The sequence below is a fragment of the Zootoca vivipara genome, chromosome 5 (assembly GCF_963506605.1).
Source record: "Zootoca vivipara chromosome 5, rZooViv1.1, whole genome shotgun sequence".
Lineage (NCBI taxonomy): Eukaryota > Metazoa > Chordata > Lepidosauria > Squamata > Lacertidae > Zootoca > Zootoca vivipara.
The window spans coordinates 83045867-83069567 of NC_083280.1; the positions used below are offsets into that span (position 1 = coordinate 83045867).

The 23701-nt window shown below is 41.5% G+C and overlaps 1 protein-coding gene across 7 annotated transcripts in view; it reads left to right on the forward strand.

Annotated features, from left to right (window-relative positions):
• Window positions 1-23701, forward strand: part of LOC118096077 (calcium-activated potassium channel subunit alpha-1) — a 550308-nt gene that overhangs the window by 85066 nt on the left and 441541 nt on the right. The gene's annotated exons all lie outside the window — the stretch shown is intronic.

Genomic DNA, 23701 nt, shown 5'->3' on the forward strand with positions numbered 1-23701 from the left:
GGGTGGTAGCAAGGGATTGCCCCCTTCCCGCCAAAAAATGGGAAGGGAAGAGCATTATCCAACCATACCCCCACCTCACACAGAGTCTATTTTGTAATCATTCCCTGAAGTTGTAATATTTAGAATGAGTCGCCTGCATATTCCCCCCGATTCCAATCTTCCCAGTCAGTGAATGGATAATTTATCTTCTAAAATTAGTTTCTCGTGGGTTTTAAGGCGGGGAATCATTTGGAATTTACATTAAAAGTTGATAGAAAGGTCATTCATTGTCCTTCTTTCTCTTTCAGCAAGTGGAACTAGAGACCTTTCCTAGATTAATTTCATTTTGTAGCCATCAATTCCCAGAAACCTAGGTAGAATTTTTGCTGTATCCACTTTGAGCTCCCAATAATAAAGACATTGGGAAAGTAGCAAAAGGAATCATTGTTTTTGTTGTAATCATGGATTCTTATGAGAGCTTATGTTCTTATAACGACTTTCTATTGAATTTGAGGCTTCTGTTGAAATTTATAAAAGTTGTGCCAACTTTCAAATGCCTGTTGAAAACTTGTGCCACCAGGTCTGTGCAGGCAGTTAAGAGTACATGCCTCACAATGGTCAAGTGATGCTTGTGAGGCCTTTTTCACTGATACTTGCCTGTCCAATGTTATTAGCCAATGGTGGGACTGGAAGCAGGGCCTTCACCATTGAAATTAAAACTTGAGTAGGTTCATATGTCACGAAGAGTCAGACATGACTAAACAACAACAACAAGTTCATATGGGCGAAGGTCCTTATGATAGCCTTTAAATCCCTACAGTTTAGCACCAAGTTAACAGCAAGTTTCATCACTGTAAGGCAGCCACTGTGAATATATTTGTGCTTGTGAGGATGGTTATAGCCTTCTTCCTAACATGCTATTATTCTGTTTGAAGGGATTTTATTTTGTGGGGGTGCTTTTAAACATGGAACACACACCTTCAGGCAGAAGAGATACAGTCCTGGAAAAGCGTTGGTGATTGATTCTACTCAGTGGTATTTAGCACTGCTGGCCTGTCAAAGCCTCATGTATGGACACATCACAGGGATGTGGTGGGATACAGGCACAAATGTACTCTTTGGCTGCAGTTTGGCACCCAGGGAGAAAGCCCAATTTTACTCAATGTGGCTTATTTTTAGTTGACACATTCAGGATTGCACTACACATTAAGCATAACACTTTAAAATGCAGTGTAGCATAACCATTCACTACGGTGTCCTCTGAAGTGGATAGATAAAAATGTCCAGTAAATCTAATGTTTATTGTTTCCAGTATTGTTTAGGGACTCCTTAGCCCCCCCCTCCAAAGCTGTAACATAATTGCTTTATGTTTGAATGCTTGCATTAATGGAGATTACCTCAGATTTTTGCATTAATATTAACAATTTTAGTTTGTGTTAATTACTTAAAGATTTACATGATGTCTTTCAAAATAGGGGACTTATTAATGTGGCTTACAATTAATACATATTTTTAAAAGACTGTTTGTAAAATTACAACTAACCAGAAGCAGCAGGATAAAAATAAAATCTTAATTTATTACATTTCTTAATTTTGAAAAACATAAAGCAGAACCAGTTTAAAGACATAGCTCAATCTTATGTTTAACCAAAAAGATATATATATAAGCTTACGGTATTTAAAAGCAAACATTGAAGGAGCCAAGCATGATTATATTGGGAAGGAATTTCATAAGATTATGATCTGTTTCGCACAAAACTTACCAGAGAGGAAGCAATAAAAGTGTATACATATAGTCAACTAAAAGTTGATTTACAGGGGTGTGGATTTCCTCTAATATGCTTTCACCCTTGCTTATTGCACTTTACTGTGTCCAGCTGGACGGGGAAAATTATGTGGATCATAGAATATAATAATGATAATAATAATAATAATAATAATAATAATAATAGTAATAATAATAAGTTATTATTTATACCCAACGCCTTTTTGAGACTCATAATGGATCATTCGATGGAGGTGGTCATGACTCAGATGACCTTGGCAAATATTGACCAGTGGCCGGAGCTCCCCTTTTGAGCAAAGGGCTTGAGCAGTCGGTTGCCACCCAACTCTAGGCATTTTTGTATGAAACTGAATTCTTAGGTTCATTTTGATTTGGCTTCCATCCCACTTTTGGAAGCCTTGGTTTCCAAGATAGTAAGCCTACTCCAATTTTTTTGTGCTAGGTTCTCGAGGAGAAGGCCAGGAGGAGTGAGACTGCTAATTTTTATGGTGCTGTTTGTGGCTTTCAGTGACATTTGCCATGTAGCAGATATGAAGTATTGGAGGATCCACACTCTGATGGCTCCATTCCTACTTAAAACAATTGATTCCAGAAGCTGCTCTGCCCTGTGGCATTTGTGCTATAGGGATCTAGGAGGCTCCACCTTACCTTCCGTGTTTTAATCTTTAAATGACTGTCATATAATATTATATAATAGTTGAACACTGTTCATGCGGGGTTCTAAATCATGGAGGTGCACAAGTACCACAGGATCCTTGCTACAGATGTTCACCCTCAAGCGTATGGAGGGTGGCAGGGAGTAGGGCTGGCGAGTGCATCTCTGTTCTCCCTCACACAGTGCTAAGCGTACAGGGGAACTGAACACCCAAATATGGCTTCAGATTTCTAGATATGTTTAGGCCTTGCCAGTTATTAAAGACCCTCACTCAACTCCCTGTTTGTTTCAAGGTGCCATTCACAGTGCTGGTTCAAATGAATTAAACTCCTAAAAAGCTTAAGACCACAGTATTGGAAGGACTACCTACTTCTGTGAGATTCTGGCCTCTGGTTTAAGTCAGCATTGGAGGCCTGATTCTGGGGGTTCCACCTTCTGAGATGATGTAGGTGGCCTTTTTTATTGCGGTACCTCAGTTAGTAGAAGGGCCTGCCCTCTGACAGTTGCCCAGTGCTGAATTTGTGGTGTAGTGGTTAAGAGTGGTACTCTCGTAATCTGGGGAACCGTGTTCGTATCTCTGCTCCTCCACATACAGCTGCTGGGTGACCTTGGGCTAGTTACACTTCTCTGAAGTCTCTCAGCCCCACTCACCTCACAGTGTTTGTTGTGGGAGAGGAAGGGAAAGGAGAATGTTAGCTGCTTTGAGACTCCTTTGGGTAGTGATAAAGCAGAATATCAAATCCAAACTACTCCTCCTCCTCCTCCTCCTCCTCCTCCTCCTCCTCCTCCTCCTCCTCCTCTTCTTTTTCCAGCATCAGGCCAAAACATGGTTGTCTTCCCCGATATTTAATATATATTGAGAGCTCTTAATGTCTTTTAAATGGCTCTTAGTGGTCTGGTGGTTTCTAACAGTTATGAAATGCACCCACTGTTGTTCTTTTAAAGTGTGTGTACACACCTGCATGTGACTGCATTTTAACTTAGCTGGCAAGGTGATTTTTTTCTTTTGTTAAATAGTGTGGAATTCTACATGTCAAGGTGATTGTTCCATCAGTGGACACAGAACAATCTCCCTCCCCCCTGCTCCCCAGGCTGTTCTGGGTTTTTTCTTTACCTCCAGAACTGATTGTATGTGCAGGAAGCATGCAGGGGGCAGAAGGGAAACGTCGTTTTTCTGGCTCCCACAAGTACAATTGTCTAGTTGAATCTGCCCCTTAGGGTGGTATTCAACTAAGTTTCAACAAACTTAGTTGAATACTTTCACTTTCAGGATGTTTCTAGAAGTGCCTGTTAATTGGGACAACTTATTGAATTAACTAGCCACCCAGATTCATGTCCTGTTTTGAGAATCTGTGGTAGGCTAAAAATGCAGGGGACAAGGTCTTGAATAAATATGGATATAATTTGTGTGTATGGCAGTAATGATCCCAAGCGAGTTTTCCCTATCCACTTTCCAGAAATAATTTAACCCTGTCTTCTGTCTGCCCTCTTTTACTTCAAGTTCATGATGCTTTCTGCTCTAGCTTATCATTCTTGCTCAAATACATATCCTCCCCCCCTTCCTATTTGGGAGATTATCCCATTTTATCCTCACAAGACTGTGAGGAAGGCTAGGCTGAGAGAGCATGATTGGTACTGTAGTTCTTGCAGCCTAACCAATGTATCACTTTTTATCTCAGCTGCCTGAAGCACAGAGATGACATAGTAGGTATTTTCATGCATGCCTAGGAAAGGGTGAAGCTCTAAGGGACAGCCAATCTGAGCGACAGCATGACATAATAAAGGATGAAGGAATCATTTATAAAATGCTTTCTGAGGCTCATGTCAACTTTCTTATTTCCTATGCCATCAGACTTTCCTACTGAGCATTGCTCTCTGACCACCCCAAAACTCATGTCTGTACATGTCTTTTTTTTGCATACTGGTGCTAGTATTTGGCAAATTAGAATATATGCACCGGATGTTATATATGCAGTTGCTAGCATTATGCAACTCAGTGGGAATATGAAGATTTTGAAGGCACACATTCAAATCTATGTGTAGGTAGCGTGAAGTTTTTAATTGCTACACACAAGTACAAGCACTTTTTACATTTTAAGCACAAATGTGTGGGTGCACAAAATTAATAAAGAGATTGATTATGTGTGCACAGGAGTTCTTTTTGCTGTCACATGGGAGCTTCTTGGATTCCTTGAATATAATTCCATTAGTTGTGCCTTTTGAATAGTGATGCTTTTAGCGGCTCTTTATACATATATAAACAATACAGCAAAATTTCCCTCAAGCTGGAGCTCCGCTTTGATTGTATTAATCCACAAGAAAGGTCCACGTACAGAGCCGAGCAACTTTAGGCCAATCAGCCTGTTAAATGTCATTGGGAACATCTACTCCAGGTACTTGTTAAACAAGTTATCAAACTGGTTGGAGAGTAATAATATCATTGCAGATGAACAGGCAGGCTTTCGCCCCGGAAGATCTACAATGGACCAAATATTAATATTGAACCACTTGGCTGAAAAGTTTGCAGGCAAAGCCCCCAAAGCTCTGCACGTGGCCTTTATTGACTTCAAACAGGCCTTTGACCAGATTTCTAGAAAAAGGTTATGGACAAAACTGGCTGCCACAACAATTGATTGTTGTCTTCTTCATCTGATCATTAGCCTGCATTCGAACACGTTTCTGAGAGTCAGGCTAGATAATAATGGTCTAGTGCAGGCATCCCCAAACTTCGGCCCTCCAGATGTTTTGGACTACAATTCCCATCATCCCTGACCACTGGTCCTGTTAGCTAGGGATCATGGGAGTTGTAGGCCAAAACATCTCGAGGGCCACAGTTTGGGGATGCCTGGTCTAGTGCCTAACCCTGTTACCACCTCTAGGGGAGTAAGACAGGGCTGCCTGTTGGCCCCAGCACTGTTTAATTTCTATGTTAATTCGCTGGTAGCCCACATGGCCAATAATGCTTACCACCCCCCTAAATTAGCTGGTTGATCTTGGTCTTGTGGTTAAGCTCTCTCCACACTAACCACAAACTGTAGCTATGGTTTGTACTCAGCTACAGATCATGGTTAGCTATGTGAGAGCTCAGTCATAAGCCTGGGTTCAGATGAGCTAACCTTGGCTTAGCTCAGTGCAGTAAGGGAGTAAAAAAGATGTGGAAGTAGCAAAGTACCTGAGCGCTGGAAGCCCACAAGTTTGAATTGTCCCCATAAGCCATTTCTTGGCTTACTGTGATGTGTGAACCAGACTTTTAAAATGTGTGTGTGTGTGTGTTTGTGTGTGTGTGTGTGTCCGTCCGTCCAAATGGAGCATCAGTAATTTTGTAGAGGGAAATAAATAACAATTTAAATCAAGCAAAATAGGAACATTTCTCCCTTTTTTATATTGTATTTCAATCTTTCATCTGTAGTTTCACTAGAGAGCAAAAACAGAGGTGCCAGAGAAGGGTACAGGTAGAATCTTGTCCTAAGTGGGCATTTTATTTTATTTCACAGTCCATGGGCATTTTGCTGCCTGTTTGCTTTTGGAATAAACCCACAAGTTTATTATGTGGGGAACGAAGTCATAGTTTAAATTCCTTGTTAGCTGAATGATGTATTGAGTCCGAAGGATAAGATTGAATTAAGCTGTGTAGTTTCCTTAGTTATGGCACCAACTACTAAAGGCGGGGAACATGGTTTTAAAAGCATTCTTTATGCACCACTAATGGTGCATCCAATTAAAAATAAATTAAAATGTAAATCTCTGCTGACTGCCTGGATTTTTTTTAAGTTCCCTTCTTGGGCCTCTGCAAGTACTTGAGCAAATTAATTAAATATGTGCTGAACTGAGTACCAAGTGAAGTTCACCCATCTGAGAACACAACATCCACTTACCTCTGTCACTCCTTCATGCTTGTCAAATGATGGATCTATTTTGAGACCAACAACATAAAAAAGAGAGATGAAAAGTAAGGCTGATTTGAACTAGATAATCTTTTTGTAATTATTCCATTCTCCCTTCTCCCCTCAGTGTTACTCTCTTGGGTGTCCTGATAATATTGTTAAATGACATTTACAGAAAACATAAAGGGCATTCCTACTGGATCAGAGTTGTATAAGTAGATATGTAACAGAGTAGGTAAGAAAATAACTAAGAATCCTAATCTGTTTAGATATGATATATAAATCCAGTTGTCAAAGTTCCATCATGTCACACTCTGGTCAAGACGTCAAACTTGGGATTACGTTCTGTTCTGGCCATAGCCAGGGGCTTGTAAGATGATACAAAGACCTCAATAAATTGAAATGGTCATATTTCATCCCATGAGTAGTTCATCATTCAGAAGCCGTTCATCAGAGGAGGAAGAAGCAGGGCAGGCTAGAAGATCAGTCAGATATGGGCTGCAGGACCTTGGACAGTTCCAAGCCCTTCAACTTGCTCCAGCAATGCACCAAATCTAACTCCTATGTGTTGGTGCAGGTTCTGAAGTCCAGCCTAGCCATTCCTGAGTGGAATAGTGTTTTCTTAAAGGCACCATGCCTCGCACTCATGTGGTGTTTCATACTCTCTTGGTGAGTTCTTGGGTGTCTCTCACAATGGGTGGATGCCTGTGTGCATGTGTGCGTGCATTTCAAGAGGCTCCTCCTAGCTTTGGGGTTTGTTACTGGTGGCAGAGTGCTGGCAGAGTTGTGACTTCTCTGTGAAAAGGGGGAAAGAGACCTTCTGGGTCAGGGATTCTGGGCAAGATGGCCAGCAGAATGCTTGTCCCACCACCAGTTTTCCGCAGCAGCTAAACAGACTTTTTAGGTGTGTGTGTGTGTGTGAAAATCAAAGTTTAAAGTGATGCAGGCATTTTCTGTGCCACCTCATACCCCCATGGTTCTTTCTCAGAGCCCAGGGGAGGTAGCAGGCAGGCAGGTGGAGGCAGGTGGCTAACTGGACACCATGTATGGAAGCTGAGTTTGGCTCTTGAGCGGCATGCTTGCATTTCCACACAAGACCCTGTGGTAAGTGAGCAGGTGGCATGTTGGGGCAGTGAGAGGATCTTCTTCTGAGACCTGGAACCCTTGGCCAATGCCTGACTTGGCTGGCTGCTGGTGCCGGATCTGCACAGCCACTTTGCACTGATCAGTATTAGCATCCAGGCGTAGCATCATACTATCCTTGGGGTTCAGTCTCATCCACTGTGTGGGGCCATGACTACTGGACCTGTGCAAATGGGGTTATGAAAATAGGAACAGGCTTGGTTCTCAGTGGCTCAGGACATCAAGGATGGAAACGGGTTTAGCCCCCAGCTGACATCTTTTCTCTCTTACATTTAGATCCCTTTCATTGCTCTGCAGAAGAGTACTTGGGAACACTGTCATGGTGAAAGGCAAATATGCCTATCATGATGTTGGGCTTTTTCTTTCTTTCTGCATATATATAACCAGTGATTTATTGGCATTGTAGTTAAACACTTCTGATACACTTTAGCTTGGGTATAATGGAAGTAGAGAACTGGTGGTGGGATAGTGTGTCTTTGTGTGAAACAACACAAAGTTTATTTATTCATTCGTTCATTTCTTTCTTTTCAACATTTATGGGCCGCTTTTCACTAGAAATGCCCTCAAAAGCAGTTTACAAAACCACCAGTGAAACGGTGCATCAGTCAAATGATATAGTATTTAAAATGATAAAAACCAAAAGTAGAAATGTGGAATAGGCCTAATGCAACTTACTTAAAATGCCCGCTGGAATAGTCTTTGTCAAACACCTGAAGTTCAACAGGGAGGAGACATGTCTGGCCTCTTGTTGGGTTTCTGTAGAGTTGCATCACTTTTGTGGGAACACGACACTAGCGAGTCTACTAGCAAGTATGAAAATGCTCTCATTGTTTCACGAACCCTTTATTTTATGTGTATTTTCATAATGTTCTTTTGAAAGAGTGGTGAGCATCTGAATAACTCCCCCTCCCCCACAGGGCTGTATCCCAATCTCTTGCCCGTGGAATGGATGTTTCATCATTATCTTTGAATGTAGACTATAATATAAAAGCTAAACTTCAGCTGAGGCATGCATTTCAGTGATCAATTGGACCAAATATGAGCTTTATCCTATCTCAAGTGGCAGATTGACAAATAAATAACCTAGATAGTTTCAGAGGACATTCCTATGTGGAACTAATTCTCAACTAATTAATACATTATTATGCCTTGTGGACGGAGGTGTAGTTCATCAATGAATCGCCTTAGCTAGCCAAGAAGAAATGGAAGGGGGTGGGAAGCGGGTGTATTACTGCTACTGCAAGGCTTAAAGGAAAAAAAAGCCCTCATGCAGGGTGCTGGTGATGTCTGGGAAGTGACATGAGATTATAGAGATAAATCGGACAGTCTGGAGCACTCCCAAGGCACGAGGCCAGAGAGGATTATGGGGCAGAAAGGCAAGGTCTAATGAGAAAAAAATATATGGGCAGAGATGCATACACAACAACGGCCGAAATTTAAAATATATTGGAAGCAGTTTTGCTTTTGAATATGTGAACTTTGCTCTCAGAATTGTGTTCTCTGGGCATTTCTGAGAAAGAGGTGTACACTTAACACAGGGCCTCTTCATGCAGCCTCACAAACAAGAATGCAAAAGCTACTAACCCACAATGTTTGTTTTTCACTGTGCTGCCTGCCTATGCATATTGTAACCATTTTCTAGCTATTGATGTGCCTCAGGAAGAACAAAAAATACTGCTCCTATCCCAAGTTACAAGAAGGCTTCCTGCCTGATCACCCTGAGGCTGTAGTTACTCATCGTAAGCCAATAGGCAACTGACTATTTACAAGCCTCTCTTCATGCTGCTGAATATGTATTTCTAGCAATTGGCTAGATATGCTTCCTGTGGAAATGTAAGGCGGCTATCTCAAAACACTAATACACCATACTGTGAATAGTAATAGTTTGTAAAAAAAGAAAAGGAAAATTTAGATTTTAGATAACAGAGCATTTAAAAAATGCAGATATAATGGGCACAATTCCATTGAAATCAGAGAAACTTTAGTTCCAACTAAGACTATAATCCTATACATACTTCTATGATAGTTGGAACGACATGTCAACTTCAGTTCTGTCAGTTTCTCATTTATTTCTAATTGCAAAATTGTCTTTAAATATGAACTGAATTGAATTTTCCCTCCTTCCCTACCTGGAAGTAGGTCTCGTTGACCTAAATAAGGCTTACACTTGAGCAGAGCTGCACAGAAAGTTGTATTCCACTGCCTTCAAAAGCCTCGATTAACTTTTGCTGGCTTGTCCCTCTCAACTCAGTTGAGTGAGGGTGGGAATCCTTCAACGTGTTGTACGACCCATCACTATGGGAACAATTTTCAGAACAGATTAGCCAGACTGGCAGATATAGATCAGCAGAGCTTTATAGTGGAGCTTATTTAAGTAACCCGCCAAACACATTTTAAATGTACTTGACCCTTCCCCTGCTTCACTGGTTTGCCCTTGCAATCCCACCCAGCCAGGCATATTGTCAGCCATGGAGCCTCATTTGTGACTATTGGCTGCAAGACTTTATTTGTGGATGAATTGCATTTCCTCACACTTTTTTACCCAGAAAAGCTACATACAGATAAAATAAAATATTGCTGGGTTGCAGGAGGAGTGACAAGAGAAAAGCAGGTCAAGGGTTAAGCACCCTCTCCTTGCTGATTATCTTCTTCAATTGCTTCCAGCTCCTGCATTCACTTTATTTCATTTATTTATTTAGGAATTGCCTCCCATAAGACACCCTGAAACGATTTGCAATAATACCGTGTTACACACACACACACACACACACACACACACAGTTAAAACCATTGCCCATACGTCATGTGGAATGGACCTTCCAATAGAATGGTATCTGTAGGTTGCCCTCTCCTGCAGAAAGCAGTGAACAGTAATAGGGGATGAAGCAATTTCTTACATATCCTGGCCCCAAGCTGTATAGACTTTGGGGTACCAATACCAGCACCTAGAATCTTGATTGGTAATTTCCAACCCAAAATGCTTTGAGGCATCCCAAGTTTGTTGTGGAATGTGCAGCTCTGGCTTTGCATCCTTGCCACATAGAAAAGTGAATGTCAAGCCAATGAAAGATGCCTTGCCTTTACCACAATGCAAAGCATGCTAGCAAGGTAGTCGCTTCCGTGTGGGAGAATTTTTATAGGAAAAGGTTTTGTTCTAGCTAGCATCCTGATATCTACTGGATGTTTAATAAGCTGTCACGATTTCTATAAATCATTCTGCCTACTCAGTGACCAGTTAACATAATTATTCTAATGAGGGAATAGCTTTGAGGATAATTGTAGTCTCTAGCTTTATTAATTGCTCGTGGCTAACAGAGCTCACTTTGGTTCAGTTTCAGCCCCCTCCCTGAAGACTGAACCAGCTACAAAGCAGGGCTTTCTGGCATGCTGTTCCATTTTTTTCTACAGCATGCAGGAACCTAAGCGATCCCCATTGTTCCCCTGCCCAAGAAAAACCCTGGCATGAGTAAGCCTCTCCCTAGATTGCAAGCAGAGGCAACCTGGACACGAGGCCCAGTTGCTTTAGGCTGCTGAGTTCTCCACAACTGCATCCCATTCTGCCTTTTTTGTGTGCTTTTGACTGAGAGATGCTTTTGCTCCTTGAGAGTTGAGAGAGTCACAACCAATTAAAATATATTGTGGTAGGTGAATCTGTGGCCTGACTCATTTTAAGGCAGCTTCATACATTTAAATACATTTAAATTGTATGTGTGCAAGGTGTGTGTGTGTGTGTGTGTTGGGGAAAATGTCAAAGTCCCTGGGGAGTTGGGCATTTAGTGTCTCCTGTCTCATGCTGTGGAATGTCCTTCCAGCAGAGATTCGACAGGCATCCTGACTTTTAACTTCCAGGTGTCTCTTGAACCTGTTTTTTTTTATGCTGTGTAGTTGCTTAAAGCTTTATTGAGTAGCCAGTCATTTTAATGATTCTTCTTCACTGCTTTTAATGGTTTCTAACTGTTTTTATATTGCTGAACGCCACTCTGACAATTTATGAGTGGGTGGTACATAAATGCTTTTATTAATAAATAAAATAAATCAAGTAAAATACCAGTAAGAATTGGTATTTTGAGAATGCAGCGGTAGGGACATGCGATAGATTTTTTGTATTAATTAAACATGTTTCCCTTAAAAGGTTCTAGGAACTGAGTTTGCCGTGGGTGCTGATAATTCTGTTTTAAGAGACCCCAGTCCCATTCTCTTCCTTATATAACCACAGTTCCCATGGGAGATGGAATGACTATTGAACTAGGGTGAATCTGTAATTTTACAGATTTAAAATTAGATATTTTACAGGTACACACAAAAAATGCATTATTTCCTCTATGACACACTCATCCAATAACCTGCTTTGTGTTAGGAATTCATGAGTAATGCCATTAATTTGCATCTAGGATAACAGATCCAAGTTATGGGAAGGTCGTTTTGATTCTTATTTATTTGTTGACATTTTTGCTCTGTGCCATTTTGAGGAATGTCAACGGTTTGATCTAATAAGAATAATTGTGGAGAAATCTGTATTTAAAACAGCATCCTCTCAAACTGAAATTATGCATTCTTTCATTATTTCTAGCAGCATTTCATGTGGAACACGCAGCTAATTTTTTTAATTTACATTTTTGCGTTCCAGGTCTGACCTTTCTAAATGTGTTTTAAAGGGAGGAAATTCTGCCTTATGAGAAGATAGATGCCAGAATGGCCTAGTTCTTTCACAAAGAGAATTTGGAAGTAGCTAAATGGCTTTGACAGAAGGTGAAGAGGGCAAGTAGAGGGAGCCTCATCCTGCCTTCCTTGAGGGCTTTTGGGGGAAAAAACCCAGAAGGTTCAGGGTGGCTGAAATTCCCCAGTTTAAGACTTGCATGTCAATCTACACCAAACATGTAAACATTCTTATACCACCTTAATAGCCATGGCTTCTCTCCCCCCCCAAATACTGGGAAGTGTAGTTCGTTGAGGGTACTGACCATTAATAAGAGACCCCCCTTTCACAGAGCTACAGTTCCCCACACCCTTCTTTGCATGTATGGTGTACTGTAGGTGTGGGCATCCCATGAGTAAGAGTCAAAAGACAAAAGATGACCTCTTCCTTTGTCTACCCCTCCCAAACAATCCACATGTTCCCTTGTTCTTCCTACTCAAGCCCTGCTCTTCTCCTTCCTTTTGCAATGCAAGGTTGTTAGCTTTCACTAGGGCGGGGGAAAGGGAACTAGGTTCAAGTGTATGCAGAGGCAATGGAACTAGTCCAACACCACATCTTGATTTATTGAGTAGATGCTAGTTATCCTGTATTTTGGGGAGGGGGGCTGAGGAATGGAGAGAAAATCCACATATTTGGATTATTAGGGGCCCTCCAGCCTGCTGTTTTATTGTTGTTATTCTGCAACATGCTCTTGACACAATAATTGTGTTTCTTCTGCTTCTGGTTTGCTCTGTGATGCTTCCACTTTAATTGCTCTCTGATGGGCCCATTTGTGGCATAAAATGTGATGGCATTTCAACAGCAAGTTTCGGTATATGCCCTGGCTGGAAATGAAGCACTGTAACCCCCCCCCCTGAAAAAACACCCCCCAAAACATTTGCAGCCACAAATCGTATTGAAAGCGGGGTCGCGTCTGGCCACCCTGATACCATCATAATCACAAATAATAAGGAATGCACAAAAAGGGATCTGATCAGAAGATACAATTGTCCTGTTTTCAAACTTTTCAAGTATTCAGGACTCCTGATACACTAAGCTAATAGTAATAATAATAATAATAATAATAATAATAATAATAATAATAATAATAATACCCCACCCATCTGTCTGGCTTTTCCCAGCCACTCTGGGTGGCTTAAAGGACATATAAAAACATAGTAAAACATCAAACATTTGAAACTTCCCGATATTGGCTTGCCTTCAGATGTCTTCTAAAAGTTGTATAATTCTTTATCTCATTGACAGCCGAAGGCAAGGCGCCACTGCCAAGAAGGCCCCTCTGCCTGGTTCCCTGTAACTTCACTTCTCACAGTGAGGGAACTGCCATAAGAGTTGGAGGAAGACCTCAGTGTCCAGGCTGAGTGATGGGGGTGGAGATGCTCCTTCAGGTATACTGGGTCAAGGCCATTTAGGGTTTTTAAGGTCAGCACCAACACTTTGAATTGTGCATGAAAACATACTGGGAGCAAGTGAAGATCCTTTAGGACCAGTGTTAAATGGTCCCAAAGGCTGCTCCCAGTCACCAGTTTAGCTGCCACATTCTGTATTAGTTGTAGTTTCTGAGTCACCTTCAAAGGTAGCCCCACGTAGAGCACATTGCAGTAGTCCAGACAGGAGATAACCAGAGCATGCACCACTCTGGTAAGACAGTCTGCAGGCAGGCAAGCCAGTCTACCAGATGGAGCTGGTAGACAGCTGCCCTGGACACAGAATTGACCTGCGCCTCCATGGACAGCTGTGAGTCCAAAATGACTCGCAGACTGCACACCTGGTCCTTTAGGGGCACAGTTACCCCATTCAAGACCAGGGAGTCCCCCACACTACTTCTGTCTTGTCAGGATTCAGCAGATTTAGCTGCTATCCATCCTCCAACCACCTCCAGACACTCACAGGAAATTCACTGCCTTTTCTGGTTCTGATTTAAAAGAGAGGTAGAGCTGGGTATCATCCGCATACTGATGAACACCCAGCCCAAATCCCCTGATGATGTCTCCCAGCAGCTTCATATAGGTGGGTTGAAACAATTTAATATGCAACTATTTTCTAGTTAGTTGAAACGCTGTAGCCATTTCAGAGTGCAACTTGTTAAATGAAATGTGGGAATGGTTGAGGAGGAATACATTGTCCCTGTTAATTGTTCCCCATTAATAAGCGAATATTTGTGGTTTTCGGGACAGTCCAAGCTTGCACATTTCCTGGATAGGTATCCCAAGATGGCTCAGAATAAGGCTGCTTTAATCTAGCCCTGGAGCTGTTGATATAATTGTCTGCTTGTAGCAATGTTTTCTCATTTGGCTATTATCTGTACTGGAATTTGACCACTAAACAATCTTTTTCTGAAAGCGGAGATGTATGCACTGGGTTCATTCCTTAAAGGGTTGTTCATAGTTGAGTGGAAGAACTGCTTTCAGATATGTTCATTAGTGATATACTTCCAAAAGGGTTTTTAGTCTAGTTGCATTAATAATGGTCATCAAATGGGCATTTTATTGCACATGTGAGTATTTGCATTTGATTTTTGATTTATTTATTTTTAAGCCTGGAAATGTATTAGAAATAGAATCAGGCATGACATTGTAAGGTGACTTAAAGGGACCCCTGACCATTAGGTCCAGTCGTGACCGACTCTGGGGTTGCAGCATTCATCTCGCGTTATTGGCCGAGGGAGCTGGCGTACAGCTTCCAGGTCATGTGGCCAGCATGACAAAGCCACTTCTGGCGAACCAGAGCAGCACATGGAAATGCTGTTTACCTTCCCACTTGTAGCGGTACCTATTTATCTACTTGCACTTTGACGTGCTTTCGAACTGCTAGGTTGGCAGGAGCTGGGACCGAGCAACAGGAACTCACCCCGTCGCGGGGATTTGAACCGCCAACCTTCTGATCAGCAAGCCCTAGGCTCTGTGGTTTAACCCACAGTGCCACCCACGTGACTTAGGGCCAATCTAAGATGAGTGTAATTTTTGTTTGGTGGATTTCAATCCTATCTCAACTAGTCAATCCTCCACCTGGTTGCTTTTCTCCCGTGGACCTTTTGGATCTCCTGCCTGTAAGATTATTATTATTTAAATAAACCACCAACTCATAAGAAAAATCATGGTGGTGTACAGTAGAATAATCAAAACACTGTAAAAACATTACATACAGAGCAAATGACAAGCAATGAATTAAATAAACTATCTAAAAATGCTTGGTGAAACAAAAACATTTTCAGTAAGTGATGGGATATCAAAAGTGTAGAGGCCTGTATGATTGCTCCATAGGGACAGTATTACTGGGACAGTTACCGGTGCCATTATGCCGAAAGCTTTGATTCATGTTGAAAGTGTTATTTATTTATTTATTTATTTATTTATTTATTTATTTATTTATTTTAGTGGCCAATTTGATTCTTAGAAGCAGTGATGTGCAGTGATAAATTGTGGAAACAGTCCAGCTCCATGGGTTTTCCCCAAGTTGCTAGTACCTGGCAAGGTCTGGTATTTGGATCATTTTAATATGCATGCCACCCGGAGTGAAAGATCAAACATTCCAAACTGAGTTCTCACATCAGATTTTTCATCTAAATACAATTTCCCCCCCACATGGAAATCTGTATTAAGATGTTCATTTTTGACAGATGTCCTTGATAGGGATTTTCCTCATTCGCTTGCACAACTTATAAAGAATTATCTGGATTCCTAGCAAGTGGATCTGTACTCCCCCCTCTCCCTATCTCTTTTACCTGACAGGCTATTAAAGATAAGATTGATGGGGAAGATAAACTTTGTACTGAAGGTTCAATCAGTGTGATTGTTAGGACTGTCAGAAACCAGATAGTAACAAGGAATGCCATGTTTTGCTGAATTTGCTCAATAAGTGGAGATAATGCTTGAAAGGGGTTTTATAATTAATTTGTTAGTGATGCACTGTGAGAAATATATTGATTGGGCTAATTTACGCACCTTGTGAATGTGAATTTGTGTGCAAGAGAGTCATTATGAAGTGCATTGGATGGAGCCTCAAAGACAGAGAAGCTTCCAAAAGTCACATTTTTGCCAGAAGCAAGATACTGGACAGGGTGTCATGCTGTGTCAGGCTATCATTCCAATGAGTTTCCTGAAAAAAAGTATATAGGCATGATTCAATACAGACAAGCAGCTTTCAGCAGCATTTTTGTAAAGTAAGGTCTATGCTACAAGCTTGGGCTGAGGCAATGCCATGTTTTAACAGCCATGTGCTTTCCCCCAAAGGATCCTGGAAAGTGTAGTATGGTGAGAATTCTGTGGTTTATTCATTTATTTCCATACCACTTCCTACCAAACAGCACAAAGCAATTTAACGATAAAAGCTTCAGTAAGGGGTGGGGTGGGGGGAACCCATATATAAATTTAATAAAAACAATGTGGTTAGAATATAGGGCTAGAACCTGGGAGACCAGTGTTCTAATCCCCTCTTCAGCCACAAAACTCATTGGGTGACCTTGGGTGAGGATAAAATGGGGCAAGGAAGACTGACCTATGGCCCCTTGAGCTCCTTGAAGGACAGGTGGGATGGAACTGTCATAAACAAATAAAACAGAACCGATTCATGTTATAGAGATAATTAAAAGGATTTAATTTATGAAAAACAATTTCAAATCCCATGCAGATATACTGGCATAAAAAAAATCCACTGTTGCAAAAGATGTTCCCAAGGCAGTGGAGACGGCACCTGCCTGATTGCAATAAGAGTGTGTTGCAAAGGGTGGTAGCTGCCAAGCTGAAGGCTAATTTCCAACATGGTACAGAACAGCCCTCCTGATAAGTTGGTATCTGGTATTAGAGACACCTAGGCCACTTCTTCTCCCACTCCTTCTCCCTACTTCTCTGTCACTGAAATGCAGCTCCCTTTGGAGAGGGAATGGATATTACAAAACACTTTTGGTTTAACAGATGCTTATGGAGCTGCTTTCTCTCTGGCATTTTTGGGGGCACTGTCCATGACTAAATCGAACCTCCTGATTCAGAGGCAATAATGCATCTCTAGATGTTGCTAGAGGGAAAACAGCAGGGTAGGGGTTATGCCTTCAAGTCTTGCTTGCAGGCCTAAAGAAATCAGGCTGCAAACAGGATGCTGGCCCAGGAGGGCCCTTGGTCTCATTTCACTCCTGTTGATGCTGCTGCTTTGCAGCGGCTGAGTAACAACTACACATTGGCCTCCTACCGTATGTTATGTAAGCAAAACCTATGGATTTCACTATAAATCTTACAGAGACACATCTCTGCAGCCTACCATACATGGTAGTTATTGCACACAGTTATGCCAGTCGGCTTTCATCCATGTGGAATCAGCTGCTGAGGTAAAAGCAAAAGGTCAACCATTTCATAAAGCCCTTTTCTTGCAAACCATTGCATTGCAACTCCAGCATGTCTTTACAGAAAAGTAGCAGCAGCAGCAAGCTGTGTTGTTTTGGCATGGAATCGTAGGTGGGGCCAGTTCAGGTAGCAATGATGGGTATTGTCAGTAGCTGGGGAAACTGCCAAGAGGAATGCTTATTCAGAGCTTTTCAGCCACTGTTAAAAATAACCAGTACGTGGAAAGGCTTCCTAGGGGCCTATCTAATAGGCTTGATTCATGTGTCTGTTCACTGGGGATGAGTGGATGTCCCCAGTTCCACTTTATCACTGTTCTGTAGGTTGGCTCTGCTTCGTGTTCTGCTCTGCCTACCTTTCAGTTTAATTGCGAAAATTAATTTCAGAAGTGGCTCTTGTGCTCTTTAGCTGCAGTTTTCTCTTCATGTCTGTGTTTTCCTTACGGCCACCAATGCACGCCAGAGGATGTGCATTGAATGAAACGCTGCCCAAAGGGGAATGTTGGCTATCATTTGTCATGTCAACATTCTGCTTTTGTGCAGAGTTTTTAATCAGCACAGATTAGTAATCTGTAAGCGGGGAGAGGGATTTTTGCAGCAAACTGAGCACTCTGAATCAAGTATGGAAATTTGCAAGAGTGAACAAATTGTATATCACTAACACAGTGCTGCTGCTCTAAAACCAAATAGATTATTATTCAGAACCCTAAAGGGCAGGTAGAAATTCAGATGGGAAGGATTTTGTAATATTTGTATTCCACTTTTCCAACAACTAATGTTGCGCTCGCAATAATCACAACAGCAGTAAAAACAATAAACATTGCATTCCCTATACTATAATATCAAACGCAGTAGCATATAAAGCAAGCAAGAACAACAAATTCATCAAAACAATACAGTTCAATAAACAACAACAAAATGGATTAGCTGTTGGTTATCAAATGCATTGACTTTCAACACTGAGCCGGAAGCTTCATTCACTTTACATGAATTCTAGATACCATGTTTGCTTGAAACCCTGAGTGTTCACTGCAAAACCCACATGCATAGCAGAGGATGATGGGTAGCACTTACCAAATCGTGCCAGCCAGGCTGCTTGGGCCTCATTGTTGCTTCTGAAGATTTGAAGCAATGTATACAAGCTGTCTTTGGGGAAGCTCCTCACCATCATTGAAGAACTATTGTTACTACAGTATTCTAAGGAACTCGTAAGATGTCCCAGGAACACAGTTGGAAAAGCACTGTTTATTATGTTTAAGCCATGAAAGGCCTCTGGGGCTGCTTTGTTCATGTGTCAATTTATTTTTATTTTTAAGTGGGTTAAGCAGGCCATTTTCTATCAAAACTCTGTAGCAACAGTTTTCCCAAGGAACATCTAAACAGGTGGAGAAGAGAAAAGCTGGATACATTTTAGATTTCTCCCTTGTATCTTAAGGGGAAGAATTAGAACTTTGGGAGATGATCTTTTTTCCAAGTTTTGTAAATTTGTGCAGTGTGAGCTTCCTCCTCCTCACTTTCCAGGAGATGTTTCGTTGCTGCTTTGCCAAGGTAGCTACGTACTTTGGAAACATGTCCCACCCTGGAAAAGATACCCTAGCTTAGGGGTGGTGCAAAATTGCAGTGCCTTGGATTTTCCTGACCAGGAGAGGGTCATTTTCAGAGCCTTGGGTTGGCTTGGGAAATTACCCGAGTTCTTTTTGGCTTTTCTTTTCCGAGGCCTGGGGGGCAGGAAAGCTCACCCCCTTCTATTCCTCTCTGGATTGAAGCCTGGCTCCTTTGTTGATCCAGGATTCAAGTACAGTTTCATCAACAAGATGCTCAAAGGAATCCCCCTCACATAGCTGCTAGACAAGAGCTGTGCAGCGTGACATTTTGAGTCTGTGCTTATTTCTGCGTTTAATTGGAAGGAAGTTTTTGAGATACCTGTAAAACGGAAAGGGCTTTGATCAAATCTCCCTTCAAATATTCATGGGAAAGGAAAAACCTTTTTTTTATTTTTGCAGTTGTGAATCATTGAATACAAGATCTCAGCAGTTTGTTAATTACGGTAAACCTCTCCTGTGCTGCTTTCCTGCCTGCCATTTAGCCTTGTTTATATGGACAAGAAAGGCACACCTGCTACCTGGTGCCTAAGCCCTTTTCTTTTATTTATGACACTGCAGCCTAGAATAAGCTGTTCTGTGTACTAAAAGCTGAGAGAGCAAACTAGCATAATGAAACAATTTATTCTGATTTGGACACATTGATTGTTTGGGAGCTGTGTTGCTGCTGCTAATTCTGATGGTAACGTATTATGGATGACAGTGAAATAATCAATATTTCTGTGTTACTTTAAACATGTGCACATAGCTTCTCCAGGAAAACAGGGGAAAAAACCATTAAAACATTAAACGACAATGAAAAGAAATGGGGGGGGGCAGTCAATAAAATGCAGCACTAGTGGTAGCAGCAGCAACACAATGTTGCAGCGGCCGCTCAGCAATCCTAAACCTTTTTGTATCCTGTCCAAAAAAGCTGTAAGAACATGACAGCCATGGAATGCATTGGGGATGTCGTTCCACCTACTTTAATCAATTTCAGGAAAGGGACTGTGCCTTTCACAGATGCAGAATACACATGGCAGCTGGGTTTGCATGAGGAGAAGACTTTTTGACCTTTTTTTTACAATTTTTTTTTCACGTTTTACTCAATTTGACAGTGTTACGTGCTACTGCAATCACAGGTGGTGCCACGAATCAAATCATGGGCTGACTTACTGAGTTGTCTGAACCTGCACTCCTCCAGCCCTGGAGCAAAACTGAGGTTGGGTTGCAGTTTAATTCATTTATTTATTAGCTTTACCTCCTTTTCTACCCAGTAGGCTCAAAGTGGGTTGCAGGAGTGCCTTGGCACACAGTTCCAGAATCATTGATCTGAAGACGGCAAATCCTGGCTTCTAGACTCTGCTGCTCACCTCCCTGAATGCAGTTCTTTGGCCAAAGTCTCTCACTTAATTGAAATGCGCAGTTTTATAACTTGTTTGCTGCAGTACACGTGAGACATACTTAGATGCTCCCCAGCCCCTTTCTTTCAGATTATTGATTGTATAGGTGTTACCGGGGGGGGGGTGATATTGCCTCATTTCATCATGTATACTGTAACATATCAAAACTGTACCTTTCTAATTTTTATTTTTATTTTCTGAAGCAAAATGTCACCAAAGCATAAAAGCTGAATGGAAGGGTAAAAGGAAACAGAGGTGCATGAATGGAATTATATGGCTTGACCTAGTTTTTCATAAAGGACTGAATGGCTGCAGTGAATGCTTTTGTAAATTGAAAAAACCCGGAAAGTGCCACTAACGTATGAATTTATATAATAAATGGGAGCTTAAGAAGTAAACCCTAATGCTGTGGTTTGACTTCACCCCCGGAGGCCCACTCCATTGTTTCTCGGGACAGACGGATGCCAGCAACAAGGGTGTCCAGCTGAAAAAGAGGACAGGCCTCCTCAACCTTTAACAATTGTGTAGAAGAGGGAGTTTCAGCCAGTGGAGCTGAATGACAAGCAAATTGGGCTGCACTATTGAAGCTGCCTCACACTGAGTCAGACCAGGTTGGACAGCATTCCCTGCTCTAAATAGTGGTGACACAGGCCTCCCAAGTTCCCAGGCTGAGGCTTTCCACATTGCTACCAAAGATCCTTTTAAACTGGAGATTGGACCTTTGCTTATACAAGGCTTCTGCTCCACCAAAGAGCTGAGACCCTTCTCCACTGCAGCTTGTTTTGCAATTGTAAGATTGACATTTCCCAGGCTATATTTTTTGCAGGATGAAGAGTTGTTTTGATTCACAGTTGCATCTGCAGTCCTTACTTGGTAATCAGTAGGATTTACATCCAAGTAGATGTAGTTAGTATTAAGCTGTAGTAGGTCAGGCATAGACTCAGCCCTCCAGATGTTTTGGGACTACAATTCCCATCATCCCTGACCCCTGGTCCTTCTAGCTAGGGATCATGGGAGTTGAAGGCCAAAAACATCTGGAGAGCCATGTTTGCCTATGTCTGCTGTAGGTTTTCCTTTAAAAACTGACCTTGCAAATGTATTCTCTATCTATATCAACCTTGGGTAGTATGCTATATAAGTACACACACATACACACACACCCTCATCCTCTCTCAGGTTTACAGTATATGCAGCTTCTAAGGTACCATATCATGCTGCAGTTGAAACCAAGCCATAGCCATGGTGAAGAATTATGGGAAATGGTCATAGGAATGGAGGGAGGAAAAAGCTCTGAGAAACCAGTTCTTACAATGCAGCTGTAATACCTTTGCATGCTTCTGGCAACGCTTTCATCTTTATACTTCAAAGTAATCTGTATGAGCACATATCACTAGGAAAGTCTTGAAACCAGCAGCCCTCAGACACATTTTATCCCTGCGTTCTGCTTGGATATATTAAATAGTGAATATATGGATTTGCCTTATGTACTGAATCAGGACATTGGTCTGTCTAGCTCCGTATTGTGTGTTTTCACCGCACAGGGCAGCCAAGTCAATAGGTGGAGGTATTTTGTCACCTTGCTTTGTAAAGACCCTTTAAGTAGAGATGCTCTGGATTCAGCCTGCGACCTTTTGTATGTCAGTAATGTGTCCTACCTCATATTCAGCCCACCCGTCTTCAGATTGTATTCATGAAGTTCCATCATCAGGCATTTCAAAAGCAAGAAGTAATATATTAAGAGTTAACTCTGGAAGTGTATACTTGTTTCTGACCAACTAAGCCTCATGAAGTATATTTTGCTCTAGGAAGCTTTGTTTGGCCAGAATTGAGCATACACTTCCAGAGTTAACACTAAATACTGTACAGTCATACCTTGGAAGTCAGAACGGAATCCGTTCTGGAAGTCTATTTGACTTCCAAAACGTTCAGAAACCAAAGCACAGCTATTGATTGGCTGCAGGAAGTTCCTATAGCCAATCAGAAGCCGTGAAAGCCCCGTCGCATGTTTGGCTTCCAAAAGAATGTCCCAAAACTGGAACACTCACTTCCGGGTTTTGATCGTTTGGGAGCCAAAACGTTCGAGAACTAGGCTGTTCAAAAACCAAGGTACAACTGCACATTACTTCAGGTAAAAGAGCCACCATACCCTTTAGACAGCTGTGAAAATTTGTTTCCTGAGCTTTTCAGACTCATCTATTCATGTACGATCAGAAACCAAAGGGGCAGATTGGTTGCCACATCCTTTTAAGGACATGCATACCCAGGACCTGAAAGCCTTCTGGAAAATCCTCTGGAATTTCAGATGCCTCAGGTCAACCTTCAGCTTCTAGTGGGTGAGTTCAGGGAAATGGTAAATATAGAATTTATTGTAGTACACACACAAACCATCTATCATTTCTCCTCCAATCCAATTCACAATATAACTGTGAAATCATTAAGTAAAAGGGGGGGGGAGATATTTATTTTAGAAAGAGACACACACTGTCCACCGTTTGTTTGCGATCCCTCTAGCAAGGTCATGAAACAAATGACAAAACAAATAGAAGGGGGTGGGGTGTTAAAAATTGCTTGACATTCTTCATGGGAAGGCTGTGTTCCAGTACTGTAGTTCTAGTGGAATAGCCTCCACTGAAACAATGAATTAGTGCACACAAATGATCTAGATTAGGTTTCTTCCATAATTTAAAGGGACTCAGTTTACCATTCATGATGACTTCCAAATCTTACGTTGTAGCAGCAGGTCATTTAATTTGATTGATTCTTTCCATATATCTACCATGATTCCTAACAGATTACTGTTTATAAATGTCTGCACACAATATTTTGCTCTTTGTGTTAAGGCCACAAAAAAGATTAACAGAAGAATATGGTCTGTTTATCTTAACTCTATTTTTCTGCATTTTAGACACCAGTCCAATTGCCTGTTGTAAACAATTTCACACAACATAAGACTGGGGACACCTAATCCTCCTTTATAGCCATCTAAGGCAGCAGCTATCATCACATCTGCTGTAGGTAAATTCCACGAGTAAATATGTATTATGTGACCTATAATGTTCTTTTGTCTTGTCCTGAAGCTGCTGCCAATCAATTTAAGTGGAGGAAAAGGAGAAGGGTTGTTGCTGGTGGAGGAGAGAACTTTTTCCATGTCATTCACAATGTTTATAAATGGATCTACACAAATGTGCTTGCCACTGATGAATTCAGTTGATTACTGTGGCAGTACCTCCTGAAGGGCAGTGA